Consider the following 14,610-nt stretch of genomic DNA (forward strand, 5'->3'; position numbering starts at 1 on the left):
AGTAGTGTATGTGTTCAATACTTTATTAGTAGTGCAAAAACCTGTTTAACATTTTTTTAGAAATGCGTTTTTGTCAACAGAGACCTAAATTTAAAACAGTTTTGCGGTAAGGAAATAATATTGACACGAACCATTCTCTAAAGAGAATTTCTGAGGATTCTGCTTCTAAATATTGATATTTTATTCATGTTCGCCCTCCCCCCCCCACACACACTCATTATCAACAGCAGCAGGAAAACGTTAACGAGTGTGCATGATGTATTCCTGTTAATCTTGTTTTAATAACAGTTTGCTAATGCACATATTTCGTAAAAGATCTTTAATTAGACCGAAATAAACACTGCATTCATCTAATTAGGTACGATGCAACATATTTTAGCCTCTGTAGCTCAGTTAATTTCCACGATGCCCTATATTTGAAAAGATCTTGGTTCTAATTCTGTCTATGACATTTCGCAACACGCAATGGTAAGGAAGCTATTCCACAGAATGGTAAGGAAGCTATTCCATCTTGTTAATCCGTCGGATTAACAAGATGGTTAATCCGTATCCGTTGGATTTGGCTTCGTCTTCACTACATTGTGTAAGTCTACATGTACATGTAGGAACACATTTAATTAGATGTATAATGATAGAATTAATGCGAAGAGAAATTAGAACGTTCATCTCATCTCTTCTGTGGAATAGCTTCCTTATGACGAAGATGAAGTTCATTGCCCAATGTAAGATAGCTCTTTTTTTTTTTTTTTTTAGTGGCATCCTGAAGTGGATTGTGAAGATGTTAATTCAGGCGATGCTTGTACATCGCTGAAAGAAATAAAAAGAAAATTTAATTATTTTTAAAGACAACATACTGTATTTTGAACTTTTCCATTTCAGTAATGTTTCATGTTTCTTGGGTATGGTGAAGACGTGCATCTTTTCACAAATATTTCCCATTCCTGTCTTCCCTTTCGCGTGAGGTTCAATGTCCTGTCACGGCAAGTAACTCTGTTTCTTAGGAACCTGATACTGCTTATGATAATCCTATCTGATAATCCTACATATAATCCTATATGTTAATCCTATCTGACATTCCTGCTATGGCTATAAACTGCGTGTGTTCATATGGCTAAGTTTGTCTGTTTTACGGATCAAAACGACTTTCGGTGAAGAAAACCCTGCCGCTCTGCATTGAACTGGATCACTCACTTCTGCTGAAGATCCCTAATAAAGATTCTTGGCATCCAACAGGGAATTCGAACCCAAGTCTTTCCAACGACAGGGCTTCGTCTATACCTCCTGCCCTATGGAGTCTCTTCAGAAATATTTTACTTCTTTTAAATAATTTTCTCCCTGTGAGATTCAGCGTTAGATAAAATCTGATTACTGCTTTTCAAACAGAACACCTAAAGTTGGGTTGTACAGCAGTGAGACACAAAGCACCGTTTTATTCCTGCACCGAAAACCATTCATTCGTTCACAAATGAATGCCACAGTGCGATTCGAAAGCACCCTTCTGCGATTCTGCCATCCTAGTAGCGGATTAGCCGAATTTGTTTATTTGTAGACATTTACTGTTAAAATCTATTCAGAAGAGTGGCGTAATCGCGGCAAAAATGTGATACTCAGCTGAATAATTTTGCAATGTTAATCTCCCTTTATAAGGTAAAAAGAAAGCCATTTTTTAAATTTTATTAGTTACAAAATATGGAGAAAATATTAATAAAATTTCTTGGCTACTGTAATATACTAAGTAAATCTTCGAGAAAATTTGAAGCAAGTTATTTTTAACAACAGATGAACCACCCAAAGACCTCACAATGGAACAAGATGGTCAAATTTTGAACTCCACTGCTTCTCCCAAAGAAAAGGCGCCTCCGATTATATTACGAGAGAAGCAGAAATGGGCAGCTTTAAGGTCAATAATGTCCAACCTACACATTGGTTATGTAAAGGTCAAAAATGTGGACGAAGGAATGAAGATATATCCCACAACGGTGATAGACTACAGGCGACTAACAAAAGAAATGGACAATAGAGGTGTGCAATACCATACCTTTTCGCTCAGCTCGGAGAAAAATTTAAAAGTGGTCCTCCGTGGCGTCTGTGAAGACATTGATACAGAAGATATAGTTGCTGATCTTAATTTGCAGGATCTACCTCCTGTTAAGGTCAGCAGAATGTACAGATCCAACAAATCTCCCATGCCATTAGTCCTCGTAGAGATCCATAACATATATAAAAATATTCACAACTTGAAAACAATCTGCGGGCTCATTGTCACACCAGAGAAACTCCGAAAAAGGGCATCTTCTGGGTGCCATAGGTGTCAAAAATTTGGTCATTCCCAGAAATTATGTTAAGCTGAATTTAGATGTTTGAAATGCGGGGGCAGCCACCCAACCAACATCTGCACAAAGCCGAAAACAACTCCAGCTAAATGTGCCAACTGCGGTGCCCCCCATGCTGCCAACTACAAGGGATGCGTTAGGCACCCAAAAAATAGACGGATGGAACCAGCCAAGCAGACCTCTTCCTCTAGTACAAGAATGCCAGAGGCCCCTGCACCAGAGTCAGAGGCTCAGCGTCCACAGTCAGAGACCTTCAAAGATAGAATGAACCAAAAGCAAACAAGAAGTTATACTGACGTGGCCCGTACAAACAAATCAGCACCTATAAACCTAACAGCTGTTATTGCAGCCTCTCTAGCCAACATGCTACAAAATTTAAACTTGTCAAACCCTTTAGAAACCTCCACCAAAAGATTTCTCTGTGAACACAGGCCATTCTCACAGCGCTAATTGATGAGTAGAAACAAACTTATTCTATCCTCTTTCCAGAGCATTGCATGGAATGCAAATTGCCTAAGAAACAAAATTCTGGTGCTTCAAGATTTCACTAACAGATATCAACCAGATGTTATATTAATCAGTAAATCACATCTATGACCCTCAGATAACCCTAAAATAAGGGGTTACTGACTATACAGAAATGACAGACTGGTCTACAGAGGTGGCGGCACTTCATTAAAAATTGCATCAAGCACAATTCTGTGAACAACCCTCCAACCACTAATCCTGAGATCACGGGCGTGGAGGTGTTCACCAACTCTGCTGGCAGACTGAAAATCTACTCTGCTTACAACCTACCCCTAAAAACGCTACTACACTCTGACCTAAATGTCATCTTATGCGTCAGAGAACCCACCATTATACCTGGGGATCTGAACTCCAAGACCCTGCATGGAATTGCAGATCCACCAACATTGCATCCTTTCCAACTTAATAGGATCACACCATGCTGTTGTGGCAGGCCCCACCGAACCAACTCATCTTAGTACGTTTGGAACTGCGGACATCCTGGCCATAGCTATCCTGCGGGGCATTAATCCTCAATACACCCTAAGATCATTAAATGAGTTGTCATCTGATAACAACCCAATACTACTTCAGATGGGAAGACAAGAATACTTGTCTCCTCTCCTTCACTCCTATATATTGTGGGAAAGATAGTCAGAAGTGCTCAGGGATAGTTTTGGCCCTGTTCCTCACATACGTACAAAAGAAGACATAGAATCTGCAGTTACAAGTCTCTAATCAACTCCACCATAACGGTAGCCACCTTCTACAAATCTGTCCACAAGCCCTGGTCGTTTGCTTGAGGACATTATGAACTTGATAAGGGAAAAACGCAGAGCCAGGAAAAGATTTCGTAACACTCTTAGACCAAGATAAAACAAATCTAAACAGACTTACGGGGGCTGTGAGAGATGCACTCATGGCTCACAGACACAATCTATGGGAAGAAAAGTTAGTCTCTATCTCACCTATTGATCACTCTGTCTGGGGATTACTAAGCAACATCAAAAACAAAGGCCAACCGCTTCCCCAAAACTCTCTGACCAGGGCCTTGTACACACTGACGCGTACAAGGCGGAGACCATGGCAGAAATTTGGAAGAGCAGTGCAAAGCTGCATATGGAAATCTAGACTTCAATCACATATATAAAATTCACAGACAGGTTAGACACTCACTCAAACTCCCTGATACCAGTATTAACCACATCGCACCCACATCACCTGGTGAAATATATAATATTATTAAAAACTTAAAGAACAAAAAAGCTCCTGGAGCAGACGGCATTTCACACAGGATGATCAAGCGGTTGCCTCGAAAAGCTGTGGTTCACCTGACCATTATAAAAAATGCAATCGTAAGACTTCATTATTTTCCTTCCACCTGGAAACTGGCTGATGTAATCCCTATACATAAGCCAGGCAAGGACCCACACCTACCACAAAATTATCTTCCAATCAGTCTTATCTCCAACCTGGGTAAGGTTGCGGAGAAGGTCATCCTCTCACGACTCCGAACCTCAGTAAATGACCTAAATATTCTCCCTAAAGAACAGTTCAGTTTTCAGCAACACAACACCATAGTACTACCCAGCAAATCCACAAAATTGTGGAATACATCAAGACCAGCTATAACTGGCACCAGTGAACAGGAGCTGTTTTCCTAGACCTATCCAAAGCATTTGACAAAATTTGGCATTTCGGACTGCTACAAAAAGTTATCTCAGCCGGTATCTCACCAGGAATGGTTAATCTAATCCGTTCATATCTTCAGAAGAGATCAATACAAGTCAAAATCAATGGTTCTACCTTTTCTTATCCCAGCGCCATATCTTCGATGGAGTGCCGCAGGGATCCCTACTAGCTCCATTGCTGTTTTCTATATAAATGTCGGACATCCCGCACAATCCGATGTCTTCCATCTTGGCCCTGTACGCGGACGATGCAGCAATACTAACACCAGATCTCTCCGACCACATTTCATTACCAGAAAGCTTCAAGAAAACCTTCTAAATCTAGAGGAGGTTTGGTTCTCCAAATTGAGATTGGAAGTCAACCCCCAAAAAAGCTCAGCCATTCTTTTCTCGAAAAGGCCAATGTCTCCTGCAGGAGATGTATTACTATTCAATACTAAAATTCTCTGGCAGACAGAGACAAAATAGCTGGGTGTAATTCTCGAAAAAAGCTAACTTTCAACCAACACATCAAGTCTGCGTGCGCGAAGGCATCTAAAGCCATCGCTCAGATCTATCCGCTAATTAATAGAAATAACAAGCTAAGTAACAGAATCAAATAGCAGCTATCCCAGATGAGGATTCGTCCTATCATCACCTACGCCTCTGCAGCCTAGAGCCACACCTCTAATACTAACATTATCAAAATACAGCGAGGGCAGAATAAGTGCTTGAGAATGATTCTGAATGTCCCATGGTATGTTAGAAACAATCAACTTCATAGAGATACAAATATTCCCTATATTTTCTCTTTCCTAACCTTTAGCATCTAAGTTCTTCCTAAAGACTAAAGACGCCTACACACCCCAACGATTTGGTTCAGCAAGCTGTAATATACGAGGCAACGGACATATTCAAATATAAAAGACCAAAAGTCATTTTAACTTTCTGTAGCGATGCATAATCTCCATGCCCAACCAGGGCTAGCAAACTGCTCATAAATTTTACCCTCACTGTAACCGCAACAGATAGCGGGGAATAGGAAAAGCATATTGCTTCACCCCTAAAGACATAAATGTCAATTGTCAAATCTCCCAATGGAAAATTCTCTGGGTCTCGTTCCTACGAATGCCGTTTATTAATATTAATGTTTTTCATTGGGTTTGCCACTTTCTGGGGGAGTAGAGAGGTTCTGTTTGGGGGCAGGTGTTTCTTTTGTCTATCACTGAGTGAAGCTACTGAGTTGCCTGTCCTGGAGTGATTCAGGTCAGGAGCAATTAGTTCAGCATTCATTCTTTAGGCTCACTGCTAAACTCATTTAGAGTGATCTTGTAGATCATTCACAGTCTTTGGAGAAGTGTCCCGCATTTAAACATATCCCAAGTCTCCCCGCTACTTCCACTCAAAGTCAATATTTACACGGCAGAAATTCTACAACCAGCACAGCATTGTATATCGATGACACAACACAACAATCACATCGAGATTACTCGGCCCGCATTCAGCATCGAACAACTACAAGATACCATTTCAACGCTAGAAAACTGGTCCGGTAAATTGAGATTCAAAATCAACGCTGTTCACCAGGAAAACAGTATTTCTCCTACAGGAAATATCAACTCTGCAATCAATTCTCTGGCAGAAAGCAGTCAATTATTGTGGTGTATACTGAGATAAAGGTCTGTGATTTTCCGACCATACAAAGTTTATATGCTCCAAAGCTATTTCTCTAATGAACCTTCGTAGTAAATTAAGTACATGGACCAAATGACTCCTGTATAAGAATGCAATCAGGCTACTTCTAACGTATGCTTCGCCAGCCTCTATCCACACAGCTCGTTGTAACATTCGATGCCTTCAGACTGTTCCAAAACAAACGCTTATGCAGGATACTAGATGCTCCGTGGTATATAAGAAAGGAAAAGCTCATCTGGAAAACTAACATCCCGAGCATCGCTACCTACTTACTCTCTTTAGCTACTAAATTTTATCAGACGCTGCCATCTACCCTAATCCATTGATCGGGCAATCAACAGATTACGTTGAAAAAGACAACTACAAACACAGATTCCCAAACGCAGTCGTACCATATTTAATAACAATTCGTGTTAATGAGATACCGGAGAACTATCGCTTCTCAACGGCTACTAAGATCAGATTATTCTACTGAATATGAGACTATTTCTTGGGGTAGTCTAAATGTCAGAACATATCTAAGTTCGCAACAATCTAATAATAATAGCATAGCAGGTCACCCAGTAAAATCGGTCTGCTTATTTTAATACTTAATACGATCTTCAACTGAAAAAAATAAAAATAAATAAATAAACCAACAGTTTCCAATGGAGAATTGTTCCTTTATTTGTTTTGCTTTGAAAATGAAACTTATATATATATATATATATATATATATATATAAGATTTAAGTCTCGACATATACTCATAAGTGTCCCTTACCTTTTCGCTTTTCCCTGCTGACTCCGAGAAACGCATCAACTTCTTATGCGAAAGGTTTGTACGTTTCAAGTTCTCTCCGGTAGCGTAAACCTTAAATATAGTTGCACTGTTGGGCAATATGCGCAACACTGTGTGCGGTTTTCACTAAAAAGGATAACATACAACTTCTCTGAGTGCGTCACAGGTAGGTGGTCCAATGAAACCAACGCGTCCCTAGCGCTGATTGCTTTAGCAACGTCAACACTGGTGAGAATCTCTCAGAGAATGTTTTCTTGCTGAACAATGGATAGCGGGAAGGTGTTGTTATTGGTGATATGAATGCCCCCTGGTGATTTATTTGGAAACCATCTTCAGGAATGTTTTCCGTTATGCTGAAACTAATTATTCTTAGTCTCATAAACATCAATTGCTGATATCATAATATAATAAAATCATAAAAATACGTAAATATTAAACAAGATGTTTTACTTAGTAGAAAACATGAATAAAATATTTAGTTCGCAAACCTCATAAAGTAGCAATACTTAAACATTATGCTTAGAGAAACATTTAATACACTGCCTTTATCAATAAGAAATGAAACTATCCTTAACAAATCCAATAATCTAATCAAAGAATCTTTATTTTTTCTACAGAAATAAACAACATCTGTTCAAAAGAGTGTATAAATTAAAAGATTCATTTAATGATTTCAAGTTTATTGATTGTATTTAAGAATTCTATCTTTTGCGTAAAATTTAAATATTGCTGTTTAATTGCTCTTTGCTTTATTACCATTACACGCACACACACACACACACACACACATGTGTGTGTGTGCATATATATATATATATATATATATATATATATATATATATATATATATATATATATATATTTATTTATTTATTTATTTATATATATATATATAAATATATATATATATATATATATATATATATATATATTATATATATATATATTGCATAAATGTGGCTGAATTTCGTTGATACAGCGCTCAATTTCCTCCTTCAAGGTGCATATATATGTGTGTGTGTGCGTGTTACATGTATAGACTATGTATATATACATAAATATAGATGGTGTCCCAAAATTCACGCAAGAAGTAATTTTGATAGACAACACAGGTTTTTAATTTAAAATTGTAATTTCTTATTGATTCATAAAGTATACAGTATAAAGTGATGCACGGAATAGCATATCGGGTAAGTGGCCTCCACGGCTTTGCTGGCACATACGCACTCTTTTGTCGAAATTTTCCATGACCGTTTTGCATAAATGTGGCTGAATTTCGTTGATGCAGCGCTCAATTTCCTCCTTCAAGGCGTGGGTGGTCGTGGGCTTGTTGTATAAACCTTATACTTCAAAAAACCCCAAAGAAAAAAGTCTAACGGCGTTAAATCACATCATCTGGGCGGCCAATTCTGATCACCAAAACGGGAAATTACACGACCATGAAATGACTCATGCAGTAATTGAATTGTTTCTCGGGCCGTATGGCATGTGGCACCGTCTTGCTGAAGGCACATGTCGTCCACATCCATATCTTGCAATTTAGGCACAAAAAACTGGATTATCATGTCGCGATAGCGAGCACCATTAACTGTTATTGCCTTACCAGCCGCATTTTCGAAGAAGAATGGACCGATGATGCCTCCAGCCCAAAATCCGCACCAAACAGTGACACGTTGTGGATGCATTTGTTTCTCAACAATCACTCGTGGATTTTCTGAACCCCAAATGCGATAATTTTGTCGATTAACGAAGCCATCAAGATGAAAATGAACCTCATCGCTGAAGATGATTTTGTTCGAAAAATAAGCATCCACTTGTTGTTCCATAATCCATTCAACGAACTCTCTTCGCTGTGTGTAGTCAGTAGGCTTCAGTTCTTGAGTCAGTTGAACTTTGTAAGCATAAAGATGCAAATCTTTCGTGAGAATACGCTGTAGAGAGCGTCTCGAAATGCCCAATTCAAGACCACGGTGCCGAATTGATGTTCCTGGACTCTCAGCAACACTCTCACGAACTGCTTCGATGCTTTTTGTTGAACGACTTGTTGAAGGACGGCCAGAGTGTATGATCACTAATTAATCCAGTTTCCTTGAATTTTTTAATTAATCTTTTCACAGTTGAAGTTAAATCACTATTCCGACCATATTTTGTACAAAAATTGCGAACTGTAGCTGCCAAACCTTCATTATTTTTAAAATATTGCTCAACAATGAAAATGCGTTGTTCTTTCGTGTAGCGCTCCATTTTTAATAACCCTGAACTGTCAGCTGTCACGCTGTCTTTTTTTTCTCCTTGGCAACACTTTATCGCACAAATGGCGCTAAATTTAAATCTTGCGTGAATTTTGGGACACCATGTATGTATATACAGTGTATATATATATATATATATATATATTGATCTGCGGGTGTGATGGTGGAACCTCCCGCGAAGAGTCACTCGACTCCACGGAGGTCTGATAACATATATTCCTACTTGGAAACTTCATACTTAGGAACCTCACACTGCTTATGATGCGGTTAATCGTATCCACGTTGCCTGTTATGGTTATAAATTACATGAGTCCTTCTGGTGGGATTGCCTCTTTTGTGGAATGAAAAATCCCAGTTTCCGGGCGGGAAGTACTTTCTTCTCATACGCGTCTGGCTTACTGACCTTCAACGAAAAGTTCTGATAAAGGTTTGCATTCTAGAGATTCGAACCAAAGTCTTTTCATTCAATGACTTCATCTATACCGACTGAGTTACGGACTCTCTTTACGAAAATAAAAATAAAAATAAATCTTAAGAAATCAAAAATTGACCGGACATGATCCCTACCTTCTTCAAACCGCTTCAGTTCCTCTAATGTCGGTAAAATAGGCTGGAATGAGATATCTTTTTTCACCGCATAACGATAGTACTTGTAATTTCCTAAACTTAAGATATATTTCCTTGTATCTGAACATTTTGAAGATTCTACAGGTGTCCGTAATCAAATGTTTATACTGATGGATATTGCATACAACCCGGATTTATAGACCGTTCATTCCTTTACTAGTATTCTGCAAAATTTTCTGAACATTTTACAGAATTCGTTAAAGCTGCTTGAAAATGTCACAATCGACTTCGGATGTTTTAAAATTCATGCAGAAATGTACAGAATTTTCTTCGACATTTCCAATTGGAATTGAGTTGGTTGTCCCTCATAGCAGCAGAAATAAAATTTCATTTTCATTTCGTTCTGATGACTGGCTTTAGTCGAACTGGCTCCAATATTCACACAGATGAACTTCTCGGTGAATGATCGGTACATGAATACGTTTAGCCAATTGTCTTGAGGGAAGGAGGCTGAAATTTTGAAAAATTGTGACTTTTATTATTCAATAGACGAGAAAATTCGAAAGAATAAATCTTTAAATTTAAGTAGCCATTGTGTTAACATATAATAAAAACATTCTTCCTTACAGTACCTTCTGTCTATTAATGCTTCTGATAAAATTTATTGTAAAACGAAGAAAGTTGTAATTCCACTTTCCGAGAATTTTAAGAATCTCCTGTTGGGAGCAGGCAGAGGATGCGTACACACATACGATACGTGCATTCCTCATTGAATAAAATTACTGAATTGAAGCGAAAGCGGCGAAATTTATTTTTAAAACACTTAACAGTTTTATGCGTCTGCTTCCCAATTTTTAAATAAAATGACGACGTGCGCGCATCTTCAACTGTGAAAACCGACAACATAGCGCGTGTTGTCAGTCTTGGGTAGAAGGATCGATGCTTCAAGTACTCTACAATAACATCCTAATACAGTTTGAACAACCGTTTGATCACGAAAGGATTCGTAAGTAAGATATTTAATTAACTAAGTTTACAAATTAATTAAATAAGTTTACAAGTACAGCAATAAATGCGAATTATAGAATCATCATTAGAGATATCATGAAATGCTTAATAGCCACTAATATGTTTCGCAATGATTTAATTAATTAATTACAACAGGCTAATCGGTAGTTGTCCCACGGCGACCTTTTCTGTTCGTGAACTGCAATGTGGACACCGTTATACAATACAAGTTGAAACGGAAGTCAGTGTAGCGTGGAAGCTGGCAAGCATTAGCTATTTTCAGTAATGTGTGCAAGATAATTTTCTGAATAGTTTACATCTATCATGCGGAAAGTTCTAATAAATGATTTCCAAATACCACTCAGCATCAATGCTTGATTGCCATTGGGTGTGTCTTGTGAACGAACGACCATCGTAGATTATTGTATTTCGAAATGAAAACCATTTCTCCAGAACAGGGCCATCCGATTTGCTTAACTCACGAATGCAGCGACAATCAACGGCTGAAAAGAGAACTACTTTATGAAAATAAACTTGATTCTTCAATCTGCGTATTTATGATTTGTTCTTAAGATTGCATTTTCTTTAACACTGAATTTTACAAAAATAAAATAGGGTTTGGCTTTATGGCTTCAGGCAATCTATTCGGATCATTTAAGTAAGTGCAGGTACTAACTTAAAGAGAACTTGCTTTAGAACTAAACATTAAAGGCTAAACATTCTAAACATTAGATGATGTAACCTTCCTAGCCAAACCCGATAGTCGTTTCCAATGGCATCCGCAGAACTTTACCATAACTCAAAATAGCTAAACGCGAAGAATATCAATTTTTTAACAGGTGTAGCTAATGTATGTCGAATTGTCGAAATGGAAAAATCTTTGAATGGTGTAAATGGATGATCAAACGTTTGACGTGTTTCCTTTTAACTTCCTCTTTGCGAAAATTATTCTAAATTTTTCGTTTGCGTGTCTGACGTAAATAAATGCTTTAATTACGTTATTTACGTACATATTGATGGCTTTAAAACTGTATTAAATAATTGTGTGCATCTACAAGTAAAAAAAATGTAATAATAATAATAATAATAATATTGTATAATATAATAATAATTTTACTTCGCCGAAGTGAAGCCTGTTGGCTCTTATCTCAGTAATTGTATTAGTGCACCTTTTGGCAACTCGTACAGTAAAGAAATAAGCTCTGCTCTACTGCAACCTCAGTATTTACATCTGGCTCTACCTACTCACTGATGAGACCTCAAAAAAGGTCGTAACCGGTCTGGGTAGTGACCTTCTCTCATAATGTATAACAGCATACGTCTCCTAGGAGTTGGGTTTTACATTATGGGAAAATACTAAGGACAGTGATTGGAACTTACTCCACCTTTACTACGAGTTGCCCTAGCATGTACCACGTGTTGGCTTACGCTTGGACTCGCCGAACTTTTATAGTTTTCTATATTCGGCATGAAACTCTTAGATTAGATTTCCTATCTTTGAATTTCTTATAATAACAATAATAATAATAAAGGTAGTGATTCACTATGAGACGAAATTCGCTATATGCCAGTGGTTTGGATCCTAACATGCGACAGGGGTATGCTTGTATTTTTTGAGAACGATAGCAAGGCGTCATTCTTATCGTTGTTTACAAATTAGCATTAAACTCGAGGTGCTAATGCTTTTTCTTCACATCGCCTGTCTTGAATTAATCATTTGTTTTTAAAATATTACTGCCAATGAGAATATTACAGCATAGAGTACTTCCAGAAAATAATCACATAAGACAGATGAGTCGTTCTATCTTTAGGACACCTTCATGAACGTGATTTTCGGTAAAAACACACATTTCATAAACAAACATCGTTTGCTGATTAAATTGCCGTTTTGATTGGTGAGAATCGGAGTTTACGCTCAATTTACGCTCAATAGACAAAACATTAGAGATACCTACCTAATAGGGCGTCGATCCTCTTCTAGAGCGAAATTAACAGCCTGTACTCTGCGAGGCATTGACTCCCCCAAATGCCGGAGGTAATTCCACCCATGCCTGTTGAAGCATTTTCCACAACTGCGACTTAGACTTCGGTCTCCGAGACATGGATCTAATATCCCGCTCTACGACATCACAGTGAGATTCGATCGGATTTAAATCCCGATTTGAGGCCACTGGATGGTCTCAAATACAGGTAAGCATTCGTCGACCCATGCCTGGGTAGTTGCGGCCATGTGAGGGGGGGGGGGGACGCATTGTCCTGCTAAAGCAGATCATCGGCTGCAGGATGCGTGAAGGCCATGAAAGTGTGTAGGTGATCAGCCAGCACATTCCGGTAGCTCGCAGTGTTTAAGGACCTATCCAGACACACTGAGGAACCTAATGTGTGACATGAGAAGGCGCCATCACAGAGCCGCGACCTCCTTCAACAAAGCCGACCTGGCTTCATGCTGTTGACGCTACATACCCCACCCTCCGGTCAGCTCGGTACAATTGATAACGGGATTCATCACACCACACGCCTCTGGTCCTGTCTGCAGAGTTCAAGTTTTGATAATCCTGACACCAGGCGAGGCATAGTGCTGATGACGAGCTGCATACACGATTAGGGCATACGCTTCCGTAGCCCATAGTATGCACGGTACGCAGTACCGTTCGCTCACTGACGGTGCTTGGACCTGTAATTGAAACGATGTGATTTGTGCGACCGGTGTCCTGCATTTGGTCGGTATGAGCGTGCATAGTCTACGTCAATCCTGGTCATCAACGGCGTGTGGTCGGTATACTCCATGTTGTTCGTATACTCGCGGTAGACCCTTGACACGGCTGCCCTCAAGAACCTTTGGGTTCTTACCACTTGGGCTATAGAACGACCTATCTGTCTTGCGCCGATAATAAGTCCACGATATCAAAGTCGCTAAGATCGCCACATCGTCGATTGCGATGCACTGTTGGAAAGCCCCAATGCCTGCCTATTTACCCTCCGCGTTCGGTTTGGTTACGTTTCACTCTGTGATCGATGGAACACTATCAAAGCATAAATTTTCTTCTTTTCAGATAAAAAAAAGCGTAGTTGTTCTTCGTGAATTTATTTCAAATATGTAAATAGCGGATTACTTTTCGGAAACGAATGCAAAATATCATTTTGACAGTTTTCTTTGTTTGTTTTTTACCTTGAAGTCAGGGAACAGGGATAAAACTTGCATCAGTGCTTGTATTTTCGCCTTTCAACATGAATCACGAAGCCATTTAAGCATCATGCTTGGTTATAAAATGGCATACGAATGGCGATAAAATAATGAAGAACATGCTTTCCTGGAACTCCTTAATACAAGTGGAGCATTGGCTGAATGGAGAAACTCGCATATTTCTTGGATAAATGGTCGACACGTTTCAACCATTTATCTAAGAATGATAACCTGCCATGTGACCGCGCGCGTGTCATATACGAACAGTCATCTAATCATAAAGGATGGTTCTCCATTCTCACCTGTTGCAGTCTCATTGAATAATTTTGAGATGCAGGGCAACGAGATTTTCGTAGCCGCTAGAAAAGCTGAAGAACTGCAAGAAACTACCATGACCAAATCGACTGTCTGCGATTAATTCTTTATGTTTTCCTTCATTTTTAATGTATCAATTTGATGCCCCGAATAAGGAGCTACATCAAGAACATTAATAAATGATTTGCCCAATTAATAACCACATGGTATCATGAAAAATAATTAAAATGTATCTTTTAACATCGCGTGTAACACGATCTTCCAAAAACGCAATCGTATATGTTAAGGTACGATTTTCA

This window comes from Typopeltis vanoorti, chromosome 2 (genome assembly GCF_054136105.1).
Source record: "Typopeltis vanoorti isolate ZY-2024b chromosome 2, IOZ_Tvanoo_1.0, whole genome shotgun sequence".
Classification (NCBI taxonomy): domain Eukaryota; kingdom Metazoa; phylum Arthropoda; class Arachnida; order Uropygi; family Thelyphonidae; genus Typopeltis; species Typopeltis vanoorti.